The 6,696-nt window shown below is 42.2% G+C and overlaps 1 pseudogene; it reads right to left on the bottom strand.

Moving 5' to 3' along the window:
* Positions 1-2,617: 2,617 nt before the first annotated feature.
* On the bottom strand, positions 2,618-5,804 carry LOC116900853 (annotated as a pseudogene).
* Between the last annotated feature and the right edge of the window lie 892 nt (positions 5,805-6,696).

Raw genomic sequence — 6,696 nt, 5'->3', positions numbered from 1 at the left:
GGCGCCATGAGGTGCTAAGAAGAAGGTATATTCTCTTGTTTTAGGGTGAAATATTCTGTATATATCTGTTAGATCTATTTGGTTAATAACTTCTATTAGTTTCACTGTTTCTCTGTTTAGATTCTATTTCAATGACCTGTCTATTGGTGAGAGTAGAGTGTTGAAGTCTCCCAGTATTATTGTTGTAGGGTTCAATGTGTTTTGAGCTTTAGTGACTTTACAAATGATGGTGCCCTTGCCTTTGGGGCATAGATGTTCCGAATTGAGACTTTGTCCAGGTAAATGTTTTTTCCTTTGATGAGTATGTAGTAGTCTTCCCCATCTTTTTTGATAACTTTTGGTTGAAAGTCTATTTTATTTGATATTAGAATGGCAATTCCCACTTGTTTCTTGGGACCATTTACCTAGAAGACATTTTTCCAGCCTTTACTCTGATATACTGTCTATCTTTGTCATTGAGGTGTGTTTCTTGTATGTAAAAAAATGCTGGATCCTGCTTACATATCTAGTCTGTTAGCTTATGTCTTTTTTATTGGGGTATTTTTTTATTATTGATATTGAGAGATATAAAGACAGAAAACTGTTAGTTCCTGTTATGTTCATTGCTGTAGGTGGCAATATACGTATTTGATTCTCTCCTTTTGATTTTATTGCATGAATAATTTCTTATTTTTTCTGTGGTATAGGTACCCTCCTTGTGTTGGGGTTTTTCTTCTAGAATCTTCTGTAAGGATAGATTGGTAGAGAGATATTATTTAAATTTATTTTTGTCCTGGAATATTTTGGTTTCTCCATCTATGATAATTGAGAGCTTTGTAAGGCATAGTAGCCTTGGCTAGCATTTGTGTTCTCTTAGGGTCTGCATAACCTCTGTCCAGGCTCTTCTGGCTTTTATGGTCTCTGTTGAGAAGTCTGGTGTAATTCTGATAAGTTTGCCTTTTTATGTTACTTGGCCTTTTTCTCTAACAGCTTTTAATATCCTTTCTTTATTCTGTGCATTTAGTGTTTTGATGGAATTTTCTTTTCTGGTCCAATTTATCTGTAGGCTTCTATTCTATGATTTAGTAGTTTTCTTCTTTGATTTTGTTGAAGATGTTTTCTGGTCCTTAGATCTGGGAATCTTTGGTCTCTTCTGTTCCTATTAATCTTAGGTCTGATTTTTCGTTGTGTCATGCATTTCCTGGATGTTTCAGATTAGGAGTATTTTGTGTTTTGTATTTTCATAAACTGTTGTGTCAATATCTTCTAAGGAATCTTCTATATCTGAGATTCTTTCTTCTATCTCTTGTATTCTCTTGTTGATGCTTGCATCTATATCTCCTGACCACTTTCCTAGGTTTTCCATTTTCAGGGTTGCCTCCATTTGTGTTTTCTTTATTGTTCCAACTTCCATTTTTAGGTCTTGATCCACTTTGTTCAATTCCTTCACCTGTTTGATTGTGTTTTCCTGTATTTCTTTAAGGGATTTGTTTGTTTCCTCTTTAAGGGATTCTACCTATTTATCCATGTTTTCCTGTATTTCTTTTGGTGAGTTATTTATATCTTTTGTAAAGAACTCTATTATCTTCATGAGATATGATTTTAGGTCAACATTATGATTTTCAGGCATTTTGGGGTATCCAGGGCTTGCTGTGGTGGGAGAACTGGTTTTTGATGGTGCCAACTATATTGCCTTCTGTTGCTTATGGTCTTGTGCTTGCCTCTCTCACCATCTGGTTTATCTGGTGTTAACTGGCCTCGTTGTCTCTGTCTAGAGCCTGCCTCCTGTGTGCCTGTGTTGCTGCAGGTCTCCTGGAAGACCTGTGCTCCTGGCTGCAGCAGATCTCTTGGGAAGCCCTCAGATTATGTGGTCTTCAGAGGGGCGGAAAAGCCGATGATCTGCCCTGGTGGAAGACCTATATACAGAGTCTTAATTTGTTTCCTTTCCTTCCTCTCAGGTTAACAAAGAGTTAACTAGCTTAGCTAGAAAGGCTTCTGACTGACTCACCTAAGAAAGGATCACTAACAATAAATCCTTTCACTTGGTCCCCTGCTGTTTTATGTTGAGGTACTAAACAGTTTCTAGCCTTAGAGGAACTCAGAAGTCAGGTCAGCTAGACAGCTAAATGACTTAGACTTAAGACAGGTAAACATTTTATTCTTATACAGCAACTCTAAATACCAAGTCTTACCCCCTGTGATGCTCTTCCCAGCTCCACTGCCTCAAGAAGAACCAAAAAACAAGAAAGAACCCCCCACCCCTGGCCAAGATGCTGGCCTCAGGCATCCACTCATGGAGGAGACAGACCATTATTTCCCACTAATACTATATATCTGAGCCTCTTTAAAGAAGAAATAAAAAAGGTAAAAGTCTAATAGGCACTAAAATTATGAAGTAACTTTTGGTTTGCATTCAAAACATAATATTAAATCCAAAAAAAGTATCTTTTCACCTAAAAAAAACTCATTAAGATATAAAATATTAAGCCTAAACTCCCCAGAGAAATGACTGGGGCCCAAAAGCCTGTAGATGACAGGTGCTGGGTGAAGCACATCCTTTGGTATCTGCTCAGGAAACTTAGAAAAACCAGAAAAACTTGTTCTCTGGTCTGATGAGGGTCAGCAGCAGAGATGGCACTTAGGACACATTGATCATAGGCTTGTACTTCAAGAAGCTCATCCCCTGGTCTGTGGCATAGTTCATCTCGAACACTGTGTCCATTAGCATGGTGGTACTGCCCTGTCCATCTGCCTTGGGCAGATTCTCTGTGTGTTCTCTGAGCTTGATCTGGATCACATCCCAGCTAAGCCCAAGGAAACCATCCCCCAACCCATGGAGGTCAGGCACCTCTCAAGCTTAGATGCACCTCAAGAGCCAGTCATGAAGCCCAGGATGAGGGCCTTCTATAGCCAAGTGACCTTGTTTGTCTTGAACATTTCCTGGGCAGAAAACATCTTTTCTCTCGTGAGAAACATGTTCTTCTTGGGTTACTGCTGAAAGGGGGCTGGGGCCTGGGTCTGTGGGGCCACCATGACTACTGGAGGTGTCTGAGCAGTGGGAGTGACAGCTGTAGGAGTAGTGGGTGCAGAGATGAGGTAGGTGCTGCAGGTGTTGGTATAGCTGGGCTCAGGCCACTACTATACATAGGTGCCCTTTGTTTAAACTGTGTTGGCAGTGTGGAACTTGGGGTACTGGGTTCCTCAGGAGGTGGGATGGCTCAAGAGTGGAGCTGGGGGAGTCTCAGAGGTGGGGATGTAAGACAAGGCAGGTACCACACTGGGTGTAGAAGGCAGGTAACTTGTAGAGGGGAGTGTTGTCTCACTGTTCAGAGACCGAAGGTTCTGTGTGGACACCAGGCCAGCAGCATAGTCAGTTGTAGGGCGGCGGACTCTGAAAGATACCCTGATTCCTGGTGGCCATACGTTGAATCCTCAGGGACCCTAAAAGGGATAGCAGGAGCATTCCCAGTCTCCTAGGAAATCAGGCCCTTCTCAGGTAGCACCAGCCCCCCACAACCTTCTGTAGAGAGGTTTGAGACAGATCAGTTAGGTAGGGCAACACCCCAAGCTTATCCTCCACAGATGAGGATGTGACCACAGGTTACATAGGCTCAAGACAGATCAATCATATAGGACAATGCCCCAAACCCCTCCTCCACAGGTGAGGATGTGACCATAGGCTCAAGACAGATCAGTCTTGCAGAAGCAGGACCACACCCCCAAATATATAGATGAGATCTTCCCAAGCTCTCAGGCCAAACCAATAGGAAGTACCTGCTGTTAGACGCTGACTTATCCAAAACTGTATTCAAGAACTTTGTTCAGAAGGATTAAAGGTATGCAGGAATTATTCCATCATCTGAGAGCTTCTGTCATAAGAGCTGTAACACCGCTTCTTAGGGAAGAGATCTGCTCTCCCAAAATTACACCAGAAGCTCCCTGCACCCCTCACTAGTCAGTCTCCTGCTGACTCAGCCAGGCCAGAGCAAGTAAAGCAGCAGTGGTGGAAAGGAGCAGCACCAGCAGTGGAGAAGGTGAAAGCAACCCCCTCCCCCATCCCTGCCTGAGTTCCCTCCCCTTCTCCTGAACCAGTGCACCTCGATGGACCAGAGTTCTCTGTGAAGGGGCCTTTGTGTGCAGCCCCAGAGTCAGGGGTGGCATTTTCAAAAACCGCCTCTTCTTTGGTGGGCTTTTCTCTCACTTCTGTGTCTAAAGTCTTCCTCCTCCTCTTTACCTCTGAGCACCAACCGTATTGAGAAATATCCAGCTGCTTCACACCCCTTTCTTCAGTGGTGTCCTCGAAGGTGTTATTGGAGTCTGGTTCCCAGAAGGACTGAAGACACTGGTTGTGTTGGGATTTCTGAAGGGCGCTTGCTTCAGGACCTGCCTTCCATTTTTTCCAGCACAGTTAAAGAGCACTAACACATGAGTGATTAGAATGAGAATCTAGGAGTCAGTTTCTCTCTCTCTCTCTCTCTCTCTCTCTCTCTCTCTCTCTCTCTCTCTCTCTCTCTCTCTCTTTCCTTGACTTTAATCTGAATGATAAAGGCCATCTTCTGGGAGTAATCAGCCATCAGGTCTCTAGTCCTTCATACTCTTCAAGTTCTGGCTGCCATACTCTTCAAGCAAATGATAGCATGAGTCCTGTAAATGATCTTGGCTTCCATGATCATTTACACTACACTCTTACATCTACACTCTAGTCAGCAGCAACAATAGTTTCCCCAACACAATAACTTATCTGGTGTCCTTTCTCCCTCTTATCCTACACACCGTTCCTTATCATTCCTAAAATAGCATCCAACCTTCCCAGGAAAGCCATTGCTTGGGTTCCTGGCACAATGTACCTGATAAGCCTGTCTGCTTTTCCTGAGAAAACACAAACTAAGCTTATCCAGTTTATGCTTTATTTCATGTTATCTTCCCCTTCATTACATTTGCTCTTCCCAGTGTGCTACCTCCCTACAGTCTAGCTACGTTGTGTCTCTCCTCAATCACTGATCCTTCATAGCACATCATTGTTAATACAGAACTTGTACCTCCCAGAAATTATATAACCCAGTGTCCTGCTCAGCTTTAATTATCAACTTACACAGCCTAGAGTTACTGACACAAGAAGGCTCAATTGAGGAATTGCCTAAATCAAGTTGGTCTATGGGATCATCTATGGACCATTGTCTGGTTATATTGAGATAGGAGACCCCAGCCCACTGTTAGCAATATCATTCCTTCAGTAGATATTCCTGAGCTGTATTAAAAAAATCTATCTACTCAAGGAAAAACAAGAAAGAAAGAAAGAAAGAAAGAAAGAAAGAAAGAAAGAAAGAAAGAAAGAAAGAAAGAAAGAAAGAAAGAAAGAAATATATACAGACAGACAGACATAATATGGGCCAGAAAGCAGCATTTCTCCATGGTTCCAGGTTCCTTCTGCCTTGAGTTCCTACTATCCTAATTTCTTTCAATGATAGTTGTGACATGGATGTAAGCCTGATAAGGTTTTTTGTCCCTAAGACATTTTTAGTCACATATTTTACCACAGCAACATGTTTCAAACTAGGATACCCAATGATAGCTTTCCTTGTTTATATATTTTATTTCATAAAATAGAATACAAACTCAGTAGAACTCACTGCCATACATACATGTCTTCTACTTCTTCTGGTACCTGGCATACAGTTGATACCAATAATAATTGTTATGTATTGTATTAACATGACTTTTGTTCATTTTTCACTTTTATTAAAAATAGATTCTTTTCTCCTACAATATATCTGGATTATAGTTTCCCTGCCCTCTGTTCCCCTCAGTTCCTACTCACCTCTCATCTCCTACGGGTCTACTCCCTTCTTCACTCTTTAGAAAAGAACAGCTTCCAGAAAATAACAGCCAAACAGGACCACATAAAATGTAATATATAAAACAAAAACAACCGCATCAAGGCTGGGCAAGAAAACCCAACAGAAGGAAAAGAGTAGACACAAGAATCAGAGCCTACACATTCACACATTATAATAAGCTGAACACTATTATAAATATACATGAGAGATGGGGGAGGGGAATCTAGTGAAGACCTGTGTGGTTCTCGTGCTTGGTGGCTCAATTTCAGTGAGTTCATAAAAGCCTTGATTGTCTCGCCCAACCTCAACCAGCAAGGAAGACACGACCATCGAAGATCTTCTTCAAGCAGTTTTACTCAGGAACCTTGATACAATCTTCTGACCCCGGGGAACCCCCGCATCACACTTAAATAGCTAGCGCTGGCCAATCCTAGCAAACCACGTGGGTCATGCAGATAGGCTGTCACTATGAGGAAACTAGCAGGCCAGACAGGCAAAGCCAAATAAGGACTTGTTTACTACAAGGAGCGCTCACCGTTGGGACGGTGGAAGGTGGAAACCAGCCCATCTTTGAGGCATGGCACGTCGCAGATCCCTACACTTGATCCGTTGGTTCAGAGGGCCTTGTTCTCCTGGTATCCTCCATCCCCTCTGGCTCTTACACTCTTTCTCCCTCCTCTTTCCTGGGGTTCCATGAGCTCTGAGGGGAGAGAATTGATATCCTATTTAGAGCTATGTGTTCCAAGAACTCTGTCCCTGTATAAGTCTGCCTGTAGGTTTCTACATCTACTCTTATTTGCTGCAGAAGAAAGATTTTTTTGATGATGACTGAATAAAGAACTGATCTGGGTATAGGAAATATTTTTTGTAGGCTAGTAGT

This window comes from Rattus rattus, chromosome 5 (genome assembly GCF_011064425.1).
Source record: "Rattus rattus isolate New Zealand chromosome 5, Rrattus_CSIRO_v1, whole genome shotgun sequence".
NCBI classification, from domain to species: domain Eukaryota; kingdom Metazoa; phylum Chordata; class Mammalia; order Rodentia; family Muridae; genus Rattus; species Rattus rattus.
This window is presented reverse-complemented; position numbering and strand designations above follow the sequence as displayed.